Here is a 17,049-nt window from a genome sequence, read left to right on the forward strand (position 1 = left end):
AAACTTCTACTCTCCTCAAACTATGGACGTGCCATCTCCTCACTCATCCTCAGCAGACAGTGTCACCTTGGACTTCCCAACCAGCAAAAGTCTCCACCTCTTCCAACTTCTGGCCACTACATCTTTGCTCCTTTCCTCTTACGAGGGTGAAAGAGGGGCTTTTAATTTTTTTTTTTTTAAAACTAATGCTTCTGCCTAGACACTGGATTTCATTCTTTTCTGCTTCCTCAGGGCCTCTGCTCTTTTTATTATTTGCTCTTTTTCCTCCCTTCACTCTCTGTTGCCCCCTACTTGTCAACATTTTAACATGTTTCAAGTTTCCATCTTTAAGGAAAATCACATTTCTGATTTTTACATTTCTCTCCAAGTACCAAGTCAATTTTCTTCTCACTTGCACAGAGAATCTTCGTAACTTTTCTACAATCACTCTTTTTACTTCCTCATTTCTCACTTACTCTTCAACCACTTATAGTCGGTTTCACACTTATCACTCTATAGAAACTATTCTCATTAAAGTGAAAAAAGTTTAAAAAATGGTTTCACTGTAGCCAAATTCAGTAGACATTGTTTAGTCCTATAGTCATTAACTGCTCTTCAACATTTAGTGTTACTAATCAATGCTTGATTCCAGAAACACTCTTTCTTTGGTTTTCAGTCAGGATGAGTTCACTTACACTGCAATAAAAAAAATCCTTTATATTTATAGAAAATTGACCTGGGACTCCAATCTGACTTCTCTTCACTCCTAGACATGGCTGATGAAACAGCCAGTATCTAGAACATGGCAAAATATTAAGGCAAAGGAAGAGAGAAAGCATGGGAAGTCATACACTAGCCCTTTAGCCTCCATCAGAAATAAATACATGCCTCTTATGTTTATATTCCATTGCCAAAGCAACTCACACCACACCACCTATCTACAAGGGAGCCCGGAAGTACAGATCTACCAAGTGCTTACGGGAACTAAAAATAATTTGGGAAACACACTAAGGACAATCATAAGCACCTTTACCACAAACTACCTTAGTATTCAAATTGAGGAAAGCAATATGAAACAAAATACACAATGTTTGGAAATGTTATTTTATCCATTTTACCAATGGAATGAATCAATCAATTATAGCCACATACAACAGGAATAAACATGGCTAAAGTGACCACCTAGATTGTACTGAAAACTAAATGTATAAGTCCATTTTGTATTAGTAACTATCTTTGTCCATTTGTGCTGCTATAACATAATACCTAAGATTGCATAATTTATAAATAATAAAAATTTATTTTCTCACAGTTCTAAAGGCTGGGAAATCCAAAATCAAGGCACTGGCAGGATTAGTGTCTGGTGAAGAACCATTCCTCATAGATAGGGGCCTTCTAGATGTTTTCACATGGCAGAAGAGAGGGACGAGAACAAACCAACTCCCTGAAGTCCTCTTATAGGAGCCGTAAACCCATTCATGAGAGGTCTGCTTTCATGATTTAACCACCTCTTAAAGACTCTACCTCTTAATACTTAATACTGTCATATTGCTCATTAAGTCTCAGTATATGAATTTTGGGGGGCACACTCAGACCATAGTAGTCTTCTTGGGCTGATATAAGAAAAATACCACAAACTGCCTGGCTTAGGAATAAGAAACATGTATTTCTTACAGTTCTGGAGGCTGCAAATTTCAGGATTAAGACACCAGCAGATTTTGTGTCTTATGAGAGCCCATTCCTCATAGGTGCTGCCTTCATGTTGCATCCCCACTTGGTGAAAGGGGCAAACAAGCTCCCTTAGGCCTCTTTTATAACACCCCAATCCCATTCATAAGGGCTCCAGTCTCACAACTAATTACCCCCAATTGGGCCCCATCTCCTAATATCATCACTTTGGGGGTTAAGTGAATTTTTTGGAACACAAACATTTAGGTCATAGCACATCCACTTATTCAATAAATACTAAGTATTTGCTCTATTTCCTATAAGTACTTTATACTTGGCACAGTGCTAAATGATGGAGATTAAACAAAACAACAGAAGTAGGGAAAAACCATATAAAATTTATAATTTTTAATTCTGCTTACTAGTCATCAGTGAATTCCTTTACATATGTAAAAAGTGAATCTGAACATAATGTTTCCTACAAAATAGAAATTTGAATATTTGCAAATCTGAAATAGCTATTAAGAAGAAAGTAGAACTCTTTTAGTTTAATTGCTTCATAGACTATACTAATTAATTAAGTATATTCTGGTCCTTAGAGGTAGGTTATTAGGATCCCTCTTCCTTTCATTACCTAAATCAAAATCTTTCTTCAAATTAGCAATCTTATAAAAATTCCCAAGATAGCGGTTGGCAATTTCCAAGGGAGTACAATTTTCATTTGGAAAGAACTCTCTGGTGAGGTCATTAACATTTATTAATCTCTCAAAAAATATCACCATGTAAACATTCACAAGAGAGGAGGTTTAGAATGACTAGGATTATATCCAATCAGTGAATTAATATTTGGAGTGACCACCTGAAGTTCTAGACTAATTTCAAACAATGCGTAAGAGTCTGAAACTGGAAACACAAATGCTGGGCTGCCACTCCATTTCTACTTCTTATATATACTTGCTCTTTTTCTGACAGAAAGGAGCGTGTGAACAAATGAGATAATAGCTGGAAACGTGAAGCCCTAGCCACCAAGAACAGAGAGCTCTCCAATTATAGGAATTCTTCTAAGTATCTATTTTTTTTTTTAATCCCAAGATTTTTCAAGTGCTTCCTAGGAACATGCTGAGATGCAAAGAAAGTTAGATGAAAGATAGTGACTGGGAGCAGACGGTTACTTAGAAGTCTTGTTATGAAATATTTCTTAAGGTGGAAAAACCATGCTAGCACTTCCCAAATCAGGCCAAATTTATTTTAGCTTATGCAGTTGTTTCCTACTGAGTCAGTGCACTATAGAAGGCAGAGACATCCAACACTTCCGTAATAGGTCAAAGAAAAGAATCTGTGACTGGAGAAGAGAGAGTGCATGAGGCTCACTACAGCATGTCAGGGCTGCCCCAAGAATCACTGTGCGTGGAGATCTTACAGGGTGACTTTTTAATCTCAAGGGCAGGAAACATATGTATGAGTCAATTTACATAAATGCAAATTCATTTAAATAGTCTGTATTTGGTTACTTTCTGAAGGTTCGTGATTATTTTAGTCGGATCTTTAGGACTACAGGTGCCCTTCAAATGTAGGGCATTTTAAAAAGTGAAATACTGACACCTATTAAACAAAAAAAGGCAAACAGAGTTAGGGCATACATATACAGTATAGGAAACTCCAATTGTCTTCAAGATATGTGTGACTTTTGATGCGGTTGTTTGTTTTCTTCTTGTAAATTTGTTTGAGTTCATTGTAGATTCTGGATATTAGCCCTTTGTCACATGAGTAGGTTGTGAAAATTTTCTCCCATTTTGTAGGTTGCCTGTTCATGAACAGACACTTCTCAAAAGAAGACATTTATGCAGCCAAAAAACACATGAAAAAATGCTTATCATCACTGGCCATCAGAGAAATGCAAATCAAAACCACAATGAGATACTATCTCACACCAGTAAGAATGGCAATCATTAAAAAGTCAGGAAACAACAGGTGCTGGAGAGGATGTGGAGAAATAGGAACACTTTTACACTGTTGGTGGGACTGTAAACTAGTTCAACCATTGTGGAAGTCAGTGTGGCGATTCCTCAGGGATCTAGAACTAGAAATACCATTTGACCCAGCCATCCCATTACTGGGTATATACCCAAAGGACTATAAATCATGCTGCTATAAAGACACATGCACACGTATGTTTATTGCAGCACTATTCACAATAGCAAAGAGTTGGAACCAACCCAAATGTCCAAAAACGATAGACTGATTAAGAAAATGTGGCACATATACACCATGGAATACTATGCAGCCATAAAAATGATGAGTCCATGTCTTTTGTAGGGACATGGATAAAACTGGAAATCATCATTCTCAGTAAACTATCGCAAGGACAAAAAACCAAACACCGCATGTTCTCACTCATAGGTGGGAATTGAACAATGAGAACACATGGACACAGGAAGGGGAACATCACACTCCGGGGACTGCTGTGGGGTGGGGGGACGGGGGAGGGACAGCATTAGGAGATATACCTAATGCTAAATGATGAGTTAATGGGCGCAGCAAACCAACATGGCACATGGATACATATGTAACAAACCTGCACATTGTGCACATGTACCCTAAAACTTAAAGTATAATAACAAAAAAAAATACATGTGACTGTAATGTTAAAGTAAGATGTGTTCATTAGCATGCTCCCTAATCTAATATGCCTGAGATTCTCCTGAAGGCTTAGATTGAGATTCTAAGCAAACGTCTAGTTTGCTAGATAGACTGAGACTCTGGCTGAGTCCTCCTTCTAAGATAAGTCCGTAATCTCACCCCTATCCTTTATTCATGAATATCTCTGGCTCTGTCGTTACACAGCTCTTTAGTAGACCATCACAGTTCACTTAAGAGAACCAGAGGAACAGAGCAAATGTCCCACCTAGACCTATTTCTTTGGTTATTCAATTCTGGTGGAGGGAAGTGCAAAGGCATAAACTCCTGTGAGGAGACTGGAGACTCCAAAGGCATGAGACTTGGCCCATACGTAGAAGAAAATATCCATATTAGGAAAGGGAGAGTTGCAAAGTCCAAGTTAAATATGACACCTTTGCCCCTTAACGTTTCCACCTGTGGATATGCATGCTTGATTAAGATGAAGACATCACTGGTTTCACATGGTTTAACTTGGTACTTATGAGCACCATTTCGCTTCTCAGTTTGGTTGCATCTCTGGCCAGGTTCCAACGATCTCACAGTACAAATTTTTGACATTAAATTTGTGCCTGTAACGCATTTTAGAGATTTTTGAAAAAATATTTTGATTTTAAGAATATTCAACATGAAATAAAGCACTAGCATATCTATTAATAACCTGAACTGAAACATACATACAATATAGATGATACAGAATTTCAGCAAACAGTCCCTACTGCAACATTTGCACTCAACACCCCTTTGTGTTTACAGTATGGTATTTTTCACATATACATTTAGAGTGGGCATTTGCAATGTAACTAGCCATGCATTGTGCCTACAAATAAAACATTTAAATGAAGATAATAACATCAAAATATATTTTCAAATAAAAAATTTTACAAAACTTCAATTCAATAAACATAATACATTCCTTAAGAAGGTGTACAAGTGTAGTGATTGAGAGGACAGGCTGCTACTAGTAAGTACTTTTGTGAGCTGGGGCAAGATACTTCACCTTCTACCTCTCATTTCCTCCTTTGTAAATAGGGTAATGTAACTCCTGGAGGTGTTGTGAGGATTAAGTGAGTTCATATGTAGGAGAACTGCTTACAACAAGGCCTGACACATAAGTAGGGCTCCATAAGTTTTGGTTGTTGCTGTTATTGATCTATTGCAAGCACTGCCCTTGGTGTACCAGCGCAAACAAAGTTAAATGAGGAGTAGTCCTTACCTTCAAGATGCAGAAACCTGAAATATATACAGAGAGTTATAATTCAACTCAGGCTGCAAGAAGAGTTATAACAGAGACACAACTGCAGTTAGTAGTACCCAGGGAGGGCAGGTTTATAACAAGGGGTACATTTGATATGGGTCTTAAGGAATGAGTAAGATTTTGACAGGTAGAAGGGAAAATGAGAGAACAATAAAATATTTTGGACAGATGAAGCAGAAGATAAATTTATGGATGTAGGAGATACAAGGGACCACATGTATTCCAAATTAGCTACAACGTAGTATACAGTATCAGTGCAACTAACACTCTTTTCTGTACCCAGTGGCAGACTCTGCAAATCTATTTCAACATTGTTTCCTGCTGAGTGTGATTTGTCTCAGAATCCTTCTTAGTGTAGGGCTCAAGAAACAAACATTACCTCTTCACCAATTTGGCTTGGGTAATGAAATCTGTTTCCTACCTCAGGTATAGGATAGCTCCAAGCTGCGGGGCTGCAGGGCGGGGGTGGTGATAGGAGTAGATAAAGTCAAAAAGTTAAAAAATAGTAATGATGGCTATATATTAGTGTTTATTATATACCCTTATGTAGGTTATCTAATTTAATTCTCACAAAAAATATGTAAGGTAGGCATTTTTCTTTCCATTTTCAATATATAAAGAAACAGATTGCAAAAGTTAAGAACCATTTCCAAGGTCCCTTAGCTCGAAAATGTGGGAGTCAGAGTTTAAACTTATGGCTTTTAAAATCTAAAACCTGCATTCTTAATCATATTATGATACTAAATCTCATTTAAAACAACATGGAGGTAAACTGAAATCAGTCACAAGCCAGGTCTTAATTTCATGTTAATAATTTTTAAAATTTATTCTGTACATAAAGGGAAGCTATTGGAGGTTTTTGAGCAGAATAGTTTGATTAGATTTGCCTTATAGGAAGAAAACTCTGGTGGCAGGATGAAAAATATATGAAAACTAAGGAGACTGGAGACGGAACAATCAATTGGTTGGCAGAGAAGTGGGGGTATGAGTAAAAAGGAGATAATGGAATCAAATTATAGCTTCAAAATGAAATTCATAGGACTTGTTGACTGTATGAAAAGAGGTAACATTTCTGAAATTCTGAGTTTGGCCCCTTGGCAATTGACGTGAGCAGGAAGAGAGTGAGTTAAGTTTGAGACACTTATGGAATATACAGATGGAGATTATCTATCAATTTGTATATATAAGGTTTAACCTACTATGTTGTTTTGGTCTAGTCAAAAAAACAATAAATAATGGACTAATGGAACTCTAGACAGTTCCAGGATATAACCAAAATGGGCACATTTCCCAATGACATTAAAATGTGTGTACCGTGGAGGGGAGAAAATGAGAAAAAAGTACAAGATTTAAGTTGAAAGAACAATGTGATGTTATCAGAGATATACTCCTTTTTTTCATTAATTCACTTCTTTATAAGCACAAGGTAGATTTATTATGTCGTTTTAATTCTCTCATGGTAGAGAATTCTTGCCCAGTCAAAAATAAACTTAGTGCTAGGGCTCTCAGCAGTCTGACCTACTTAGCTAAGTTATTATTATTATTATTATTATTATTATTATTATTATTATTATTATTATTGGATTTGTAGTTTAATTCTGATGAGAAAGTGTCAGAATGATAGCCCCTGGGGCTGATACACAGTAGAATACTCAATTTGTTGGAAAGCATGTAGGTTAGCAAATTTCAATTCCTGTGTTCTTTTAATCATATTGAAATTCTTGAGCATGGCAAGGTGTGAAAGGTATTTCATGTTTTTATTCCAACTCTAACCATCAATTATAATTTATATTATAGTAATACCCAGTAAATGTTATCATTCTGAAGAATATTTCTGTGTAGCTGTCAGGTAATGCATGTATCTCCTTGTAGAACTTTAGTAAAGTAGCCAAGGCAGATAAGGAGACATAAAAAACAGGGTAATTAGACACTAAAACTAAAAGTAGCCTACAGACATGAAAATAGATGGTGAGAAAACAACACCCACTAATTCTTATAATAAGCTCAAACTGTGGTAGTTAATAGACTTATTAATCTCTATATTACAAATACTAAATTTTCTAATAATTCAATATACTATCTTGCATTAAAATAATTACAAACTTTCATAATGCAGTGAGAGTATAAAAGTGATTTGTGTTCAACAGCCAATAGACCTTAAGATAAATTATTAACCAAATGTTGAACATGTTTCTAGGCTCTTATGGCTTATACTAGAGAACATTGCTCACTAGTCTTGAGAAGTTTAGAGAGTAATAAAGTCATGGGAGATATATAATAATCATGAATGCATTCATCTGAGCAGTTGTTAAAGGGAATAGGAGATACAGCAAGCAAATTTTTTTATTTAGAGAAGATGCAAGTATTTATTAGAAAGAAAGGCCTCCCTTAAAAAGTAGGTCTTGATCTTTATGCTAAAAGAATAAAGAAAAGAGAAACTCATTCAACCCCCTAAAGGACCAAGATTTGGAAATTAATCAGTGCTGTTAGTACTGTTGAATTTTTTGTGTAGTATCAACAAAACCTTAACTGAAATATCCTTTATTTAAAAAGTTTAAGCAAATTAATTATTAAAGATTGAGTAAAATTGGCTGGGCAATAATTTTATGTTATCTACGCTCAGATAAATATGATTACTGATTCAAAACTGCAGGGAAAAGTGACAAATAATCAGGGTCTTGGCTGTAATTTTGATGCTTGGGTTGGGAGCCAGCTTCCTCAGAAATCAGCTCGGTAGTTCCCTCTCCTTTCATGTCCTTGGCATGCAGAGCATCTGCTTGTCTCCAGAGTCCAGCTGTGAAGAATTTAAGGGAGGCCTCTCCCAAGGGTGTCAGTCCAAGGTATGTTCTCCGTGCAGATTTCTACCAGAATCTCAACACAGCAAAGCTCACAATGTGACCATCTTTCTATTTGGACTTCTCAATAATATGAAAGTATTTGTCATGCTCTTTCCACCTCTGCTACTATTTATTTAGTCTTTGCCTCTGAAAAGTAATGCCAAGAGGAAAATTTCCCACATTTATTTTATTTCTAGTGTGACATCTTGCTTTGAAACCTGAGCATGTAGTATAGGCAGGAAAAGAAAAAAGAGGCTTCACTCTTTTCCTCTTTGCATTAATACACAGTCTTGGGAGGAAACTCAGTTTAAATGATAAAAGTCATGGGCTTAAAAGATCTTGCAGTCCTAATAATAGAGGTTTTATTGTACCTTCAAAGAGAGTCTACTAAATAATTAAAAAGAAAGAAAGAAATGAACAAAAACTGGAGTTTGAGTTCTTTATTCAGCAATTGAAAAGAAAATCTAAATTTTTATGCATTTTTTGGTTGCTGGGGCAGGTGGAAAGCAGTAAGAGGTGTCAGAGACTTTTTGTCTTTAATTTTTGTGCCCAAGAGGATAAAATTCAGTTATAGATTACAAAAGAACACATCCGGTTTAATGTTGAATAATCTTTTGGGGATGAAGGAACTGGGTATCTTGGTATAAAGTAAAGGGAGGATACTATCACGTGCTGGGGTTTGACATAACAAATATATCAGAAAAGGTCATTAAAATGGAGATACACTTAAACCTGGTGAGAAAAAGGCAATAATGGACCTTCCATATACCACTTAAAATTACCCCATCAAGCGTGAGCCACCACGCCCGGATCACGAGGTCAGGAGATCGAGACCACGGTGAAACCCTGTCTCTACTAAAAATACAAAAAATTAGCCGGGCGTGGTGGCGGGCGCCTGTAGTCCCAGCTACTCGGAGAGGCTGAGGCAGGAGAATGGCGTGAACCCGGGAGGCGGAGCTTGCAGTGAGCCGAGATTGCGCCACTGCACTCCAGCCTGGGCGACAGAGCGAGACTCCGTCTCAAAAAAAAAAAAAAAAAAAAAAAAATTACCCCATCATGACAAGAAGCTCTACATAAAAGAAATGCTATGATCTCACTAATTTTAGAAAACTAGTGGATTTTAGTAAGGAGAAACTTAATAGCTTAAGAATGTGATAACCATGATAAGGTATTGAAAAGTCAATTTTCCTAAGGTGGTTAGCATTGACGCTGTAATGAACTAAATACTTGGAAATTTAATTTGAATTATCCAAACTGTGTGCCCAAGTGTGCATGACTGAAACATATTTTCAGAAAGCTATAAAATAACAGTATTTATTGACAAGGACTAATAGTCTGCTTACACAAAGAACTTTAAAAAAAAATCTGAGGACTTCGAAGAATAAGTATAGAGTCAAGTATAATGCTACCATTTACAATTAGGGAGGGTTAGGAGTGACCATTGGGAAATGATGAATCTGCAAGTTATATTGAGTCATGGTTCATATTTTTTTTTCATTTTAAATCTAGAATTCTGCATTTTTCTTTGCTTTTTTTAAGTTAGAAAAACTAGAAAGCCTTCCACAATTTCATTAAAAGAATATCCCCAATGTTTAAAGACTGTTTGGTATTTTATTTCAAATATCAAAAATATTTTCAAATTGTATGTGTTTTTAAAATTTCTAAAACAATAAAATTCCAAGACAGCTCACTTAATGAGCACTAGGGCCATAATCCTTTGTTACTGAAAAATCTGGTGAATGGAATAAGAAAAGAGAACTGAACTTACCCTCAGAGGACTGATTGGTCAATAGGAGTAGCAGGTGGTGTGTTCAAACAGAACCTGGGGACCATAGGAGACAGGAGAGTGAAGTCCTAAAGAGGGTTGTATGGGACATGCTGCATAAAACTCCAAGACTGTAAAGAAGGTTGGGGAAAAGGGAGTCTGGGATATGAAATCTAATTTTGGAAGGAGCAGGACAAGAACATTAAAGACAAGCGTTGTCTGCTTTACAACTCTGTATAAGCCCAGTGTTCATGATGTGCTCATGTTAACATTACAGGAAGCCAGAATGGACTGAATGTTACAGCCTTTATAACCCACGCTGTGGCTTCAAGAAGAGATTCAAAGAAAAGACGATGCTCCCTGCCATTCCTCAGTGGCTGAAGTGCGTGGCCAGTCATCATTCGCTGAGCCCTTATTAGTGTAAGACATGCTGCGGAACCATTAAGATATGCTCTCATTTAATCCTCATACTAACCTAAGAGACAGCTAATAGTATCTATACCTCATCTCCACTTTTTTTTTTCTTACAGAAGATACTGAGAATCCGAGAGGTTAAATTACTTCAAAATCAAACAAAAAAAAAAAACAATCGTAAAACTGGGATTTAACCCTCAAAGCATCAACTCCGAAGTTCAAGCTTTACCCCAGGGCCTTAAGACACAGGAATTAGCATCAGAAATGTCTCAAAAACATGATGCTATTTGGTTTCTACGTGCTTTAACTCAGCCCACATCAGCAGCCTCTGTGCTGGAGCAGAAATGGAAGGAAAATTGCTGGGACTTTAGTGCTTCATGCAGCCAGCCTCAGGCCCTTTTCTTCTACAGATTCTGCGATGTAAAAATCCTACTTCTGCTCCAAAAGGAGAAAATGTGACTTGCAAGGAGAATGTAAGTCTCACAGAGGTAAAGATGTGAATCTCTCACTAGTTTCTGCCTCTCCCCATCCTCCTCACTCACTTCTTACTCCCCAGCATCAAAGAGCATGTAAGAAAGGACAACATTCGGAGGGGCAGGGCTCTTCAGCCCCTGCTTTGCTCTTTCTAGGTACCTCTTCTTCTTCCTTGAAAGCCATTGCCCCTTTTATCAGTGTGACACAGCCCTTTGAAAACAGACTCATTGTTCTTGGAGCTTGGCAGGGAGAAAAAGGCAAGAATTCATTTGCAGGTGAGTTAATTAATTGTATCCTGTAAGGATGGCTACACTACAGTGCTGACTGTGGCATTTGCTACTTATTAAGTATGATAGTTTACAAATGACACTAATTGGAATGAAGCAACTTATAAAGCATGTCTCAAAACAGAAGGATTTTATCCCAGATAGATATGATAGTTAATTCCCCTTCCTCTTATTACCTTCCCCTGTGTCTATGAACACACGGACTAACTTTTCCCTATGGCTTGGCACAATACATGAGTAGAGGAAGTGATGTGGAAGGATAAAAACATTATTCAGGCACATGCTACGAAAGTTTCTAGCAGTTGGCAAGACTCAGTCTGACCTTTATGTTGAATTTTGCCATAGTTTTAATCACTTTACCATCACTTGCAGGAAAGAAAGCATCGTTAAAAATGCCCTATTTAGGGAAAACTTCAGAGCCAAGACTAGGTGTATGTTCTCATTATTTCACATGTTGTCAGAGTAACCAGTACAGTGAAAAGACAGCCTTTTGAAGAAAACAAGTTTGTGGAAACTGCTTAATTAAGGTAGGAGGACATTTTATTTCAATTATTTGTATTTGTTATTAATATTTTTGACATTTCATATTTATGCAGCAATAAATACAATATATGTGTTTATTGCATCCAAAACTTTTTTTTTATTATTATACTTTAGGTTTTAGGGTACATGTGCACAATGTGCAGGTTTGTTACATATGTATCCATGTGCCATGTTGATTTCCTGCACCCATTAGCTCGTCATTTAGCATTAGGTATATCTCCTAATGCTGTCCCCGCCCCCCCGCACCCCCCACCCCACAACAGTACCCGGAATGTGATGTTCCCCTTCCTGTGTCCATGAGTTCTCATTGTTCAATTCCCACCTATGAGTGAGAACATGCGGTGTTTGGTTTTTTGTCCTTGCGATAGTTTACTGAGAATGATGTTTTCCAGTTTCATCCATGTCCCTACAAAGGACACGAACTCATCATTTTTTATGGCTGCATAGTATTCCATGGTGTATATGTGCCACATTTTCTTAATCCAGTCTATTGTTGTTGGACATTTGGGTTGGTTCCAAGTCTTTGCTATTGTGAATAGTGCCGCAATAAACATACGTGTGCATGTGTCTTTATAGCAGCATGATTTATAGTCCTTTGGGTATATACCCAGTAATGGGATGGCTGGGTCAAATGGTATTTCTAGTTCGAGATCCCTGAGGAATCGCCACACTGACTTCCACAATGGTTGAACTAGTTTACAGTCCCACCAACAGTGTAAAAGTGTTCCTATTTCTCCACATCCTCTCCAGCACCTGTTGTTTCCTGATTTTTTAATGATGGCCATTCTAACTGGTGTGAGATGGTATCTCACTGTGGTTTTGATTTGCATTTCTCTGATGGCCAGTGATGATGAGCATTTCTTCATGTGTTTTCTGGCTGCATAAATGTCTTCTTTTGAGAAGTGTCTGTTCATGTCCTTTGCCCACTTTTTGATGGGGTTGTTTGTTTTTTTCTTGTAAATTTGTTTGAGTTCATTGTAGATTGTGGATATTAGCCCTTTGTCAGATGAGTAGGTTGCAAAAATTTTCTCCCATTCTGTAGGTTGCCTGTTCACTCTGATGGTAGTTTCTTTTGCTGTGCAGAAGCTCTTTAGTTTAATTAGATCCCATTTGTCAATTTTGGCTTTTGTTGCCATTGCTTTTGGTGTTTTAGACATGAAGTCCTTGCCCACGCCTATGGCCTGAATGGTATTGCCTAGGTTTTCTTGTAGGATTTTAATGGTTTTAGGTCTAACATTTAAGTCTTTAATCCATCTTGAATTAATTTTTGTATAAGGTGTAAGGAAGGGATCCAGTTTCAGCTTTCTACATATGGCTAGCCAGTTTTCCCAGCACCATTTATTAAATAGGGAATCCTTTCCCCATTTCTTGTTTTTGTCAGGTTTGTCAAAGATCAAATAGTTGTAGATATGCGGCATCATTTCTGAGGGCTCTGTTCTGTTCCATTGATCTATATCTCTGTTGTGGCACCAGTACCATGCTGTTTTGGTTACTGTAGCCTTGTAGTATAGTTTGAAGTCAGGTAGCGTGATGCCTCCAGCTTTGTTCTTTTGGCTTAGGATTGACTTGGCAATGCGGGCTCTTTTTTGGTTCCATATGAACTTTAAAGTAGTTTTTTCCAATTCTGTGAAGAAAGTCATTGGTAGCTTGATGGGGATGGCATTGAATCTATAAATTACTTTGGGCAGTATGGCCATTTTCACGATATTGATTCTTCCAACCCATGAGCATGGAATGTTCTTCCATTTGTTTGTATCCTCTTTGATTTCATTGAGCAGTGGTTTGTAGTTCTCCTTGAAGAGGTCCTTCACATCCCTTGTAAGTTGCATTCCTAGGTATTTTATTCTCTTTGAAGCAATTGTGAATGGGAGTTCACTCATGATTTGGCTCTGTGTTTGTCTGTTATTGGTGTACAAGAATGCTTGTGATTTTTGTACATTGATTTTGTATCCTGAGACTTTGCTGAAGTTGCTAATCAGCTTAAGGAGATTTTGGGCTGAGACAATGGGATTTTCTAGATATACAATCATGTCATCTGCAAACAGGGACAGTTTGACTTCCTCTTTTCCTAATTGAATACCCTTTATTTCCTTCTCCTGCCTGATTGCTCTGGCCAGAACTTCCAGCACTATGTTGAATAGGAGCGGTGAGAGAGGGCATCCCTGTCTTGTGCCAGTTTTCAGAGGGAATGCTTCCAGTTTTTGCCCATTCAGTATGATATTGGCTGTGGGTTTGTCATATATAGCTCTTATTATTTTGAGATACGTCCCATCAATACCTAATTTATTGAGAGTTTTTAGCATGAAGGGTTGTTGAATTTTGTCAAAGGCCTTTTCTGCATCTATTGAGATAATCATGTGGTTTTTGTCTTTGGTTCTGTTTATATGCTGGATTACATTTATTGATTTGCGTATGTTGAACCAGCCTTGCATCCCAGGGATGAAGCCCACTTGATCATGGTGTATAAGCTTTTTGATGTGCTGCTGGATTCGGTTTGCCAGTATTTTATTGAGGATTTTTGCATAAATGTTCATCAAGGATATTGGTCTAAAATTCTCTTTTTTAGTTGTGTCTCTGCCTGGCTTTGGTATCAGGATGATGCTGGCTTCATAAAATGTGTTAGGGAGGATTCCCTCTTTTTCTATCGATTGGAATAGTTTCAGAAGGAATGGTACCAGTTCCTCCTTGTACCTCTGGTAGAATTCAGCTGTGAATCCATCAGGTCCTGGACTCTTTTTGGTTGGTAAGCTATTGATTATTGCCACAATTTCAGAGGCTGTTATTGGTCTATTCAGAGATTCGACTTCTTCCTGATTTAGTCTTGGGAGGGTGTATTTGTCGAGGAATTTATCCATTTCTTCTAGATTTTCTAGTTTATTTGCATAGAGGTGTTTGTAGTATTCTCTGATGGTAGATTGTATTTCTGTGGGATCGGTGGTGATATCCCCTTTTTCATTTTTTATTGCATCTATTTGATTCTTCTCTCTTTTCTTCTTTATTAGTCTTGCTAGCGGTCTATCAATTTTGTTGATCTTCTCAAAAAACCAGCTCCTGGATTCATTAATTTTTTGAAGGGTTTTTTGTGTCTCTATTTCCTTCAGTTCTGCTCTGATTTTAGTTATTTCTAGCCTTCTGCTAGCTTTTGAATGTGTTTGCTCTTGCTTTTCTAGTTCTTTTAATTGTGATGTTAGGGTGTCAATTTTGGATCTTTCCTGTTTTCTCTTGTGGGCATTTAGTGCTATAAATTTCCCTCTACACACTGCTTTGAATGTGTCCCAGAGATTCTGGTAGGTTGTGTCTTTGTTCTCGTTGGTTTCAAAGAACATCTTTATTTCTGCCTTCATTTCATTATGTACCCAATAGTCATTCAGGAGCAGGTTGTTCAGTTTCCATGTAGTTGAGCGGTTTTGAGTGAGTTTCTTAATCCTGAGTTCTAGTTTGATTGCACTGTGGTCTGAGAGACAGTTTGTTATAATTTCTGTTCTTTTACATTTGCTGAGGAGAGCTTTACTTCCAACTATGTGGTCAATTTTGGAATAGGTGTGGTGTGGTGCTGAAAAAAATGTATATTCTGTTGATTTGGGGTGGAGAGTTCTGTAGATGTCTATTAGGTCCACTTTGTTTAGAGCTGAGTTCAATTCCTGGATATCCTTGTTAACTTTCTGTCTAGATGATCTGTCTAATGTTGACAGTAGGGTGTTAAAATCTCCCATTATTATTGTGTGGGAGTTTAAGTCCCTTTGTAGGTCACTGAGGACTTGCTTTATGAATCTGGGTGCTCCTGTGTTGGGTGCATATATATTTAGGATAGTTAGCTCTTCTTGTTGAATTGATCCCTTTACCATTATGTAATGGCCTTCTTTGTCTCTTTTGATCTTTGTTGGTTTAAAGTCTATTTTGTCAGAGACTAGGATTGCAACCCCTGCCTTTTTTTGTTTTCCATTTGCTTGATAGATCTTCCTCCATCCCTTTATTTTGAGTCTATGTGTGTCTCTGCACGTGAGATGGGTTTCCTGAATACAGCACACTGATGGGTCCTGACTCCTTATCCAGTTTGCCAGTCTGTGTCTTTTAATTGGAGCATTTAGCCCATTTACATTTAACGTTAATATTGTTATGTGTGAATCTGATCCTGTCATTATGATGTTAGTTGGTTATTTTGCTCATTAGTTGATGCAGTTTCTTCCTAGCCTCGATGGTCTTTACAATTTGGCATGTTTTTGCAGTGGCTGGTACCGGTTGTTCCTTTCCATGTTTAGTGCTTCCTTCAGGAGCTCTTTTAGGGCAGGCCTGGTGGTGACAAAATCACTCAGCGTTTGCTTGTCTGTAAAGTATTTTATTTCTCCTTCACTTATGAAGCTTAGTTTGGCTGGATAGGAAATTCTGGGTTGAAAATTCTTTTCTTTAAGAATGTTGAATATCGGCCCCCACTCTCTTCTGGCTTGTAGAGTTTCTGCCGAGAGATCAGCTGTTAGCCTGATGGGCTTCCCTTTGTGGGTAACCTGACCTTTCTCTCTGGCTGCCCTTAACATTTTTTCCTTCATTTCAACTTTGGTGAATCTGACAATTATGTGTCTTGGAGTTGCTCTTCTCGAGGAGTATCTTTGTGGCGTTCTCTGTATTTCCTGAATCTGAATGTTGGCCTGCCTTGCTAGATTGGGGAAGTTCTCCTGGATAATATCTTGCAGAGTGTTTTCCAACTTGGTTCCATTCTCCCCATCATTTTCAGGTACACCAATCAGACGTAGGTTTGGTCGTTTCACGTAGTCCCAAATTTCTTGGAGGCTTTGTTCATTTCTTTTTATTCTTTTTTCTCTAGACTTCCCTTCTCGCTTCATTTCATTCATTTCATCTTCCATCTGCGATACCCTTTCTTCCAGTTGATCGCATCTGCTACTGAGGCTTCTGCAATCTTCACGTAGTTCTTGAAACTTGGCTTTCAGCTCCTCCATCTCCTTTAAGCCCTTCTCTCCATTGGTTATTCTAGTTATCCATTCTTCTAATTTTTTTTCAAAGTTTTTAACTTCTTTGCTATTGTTTTGAATTTCCTCCTGTAGCTCAGAGTAGTTTGATCGTCTGAAGCCTTCTTCTCTCAACTCGTCAAAGGCATCCTCCATCCAGCTTTGTTCCATTGCTGGTGAGGAACTG

At 37.6% G+C, this 17,049-nt stretch overlaps 1 long non-coding RNA gene across 1 annotated transcript in view; it reads left to right on the top strand.

Moving 5' to 3' along the window:
• The window catches only part of LOC131383253 (uncharacterized), a 96,415-nt gene that overhangs the window by 1,236 nt on the left and 78,130 nt on the right, over positions 1–17,049 (top strand). Inside the window, exons 2-4 of the long non-coding RNA XR_009213146.1 lie at positions 10,714–11,070; positions 11,227–11,346; positions 11,731–11,885. This is a non-coding gene — a long non-coding RNA (uncharacterized LOC131383253). The remainder of the gene's footprint in view (positions 1–10,713; positions 11,071–11,226; positions 11,347–11,730; positions 11,886–17,049) is intronic.

The sequence above is a fragment of the Hylobates moloch genome, unplaced genomic scaffold (genome assembly GCF_009828535.3).
Source record: "Hylobates moloch isolate HMO894 unplaced genomic scaffold, HMol_V3 SCAFFOLD_4, whole genome shotgun sequence".
NCBI classification, from domain to species: domain Eukaryota; kingdom Metazoa; phylum Chordata; class Mammalia; order Primates; family Hylobatidae; genus Hylobates; species Hylobates moloch.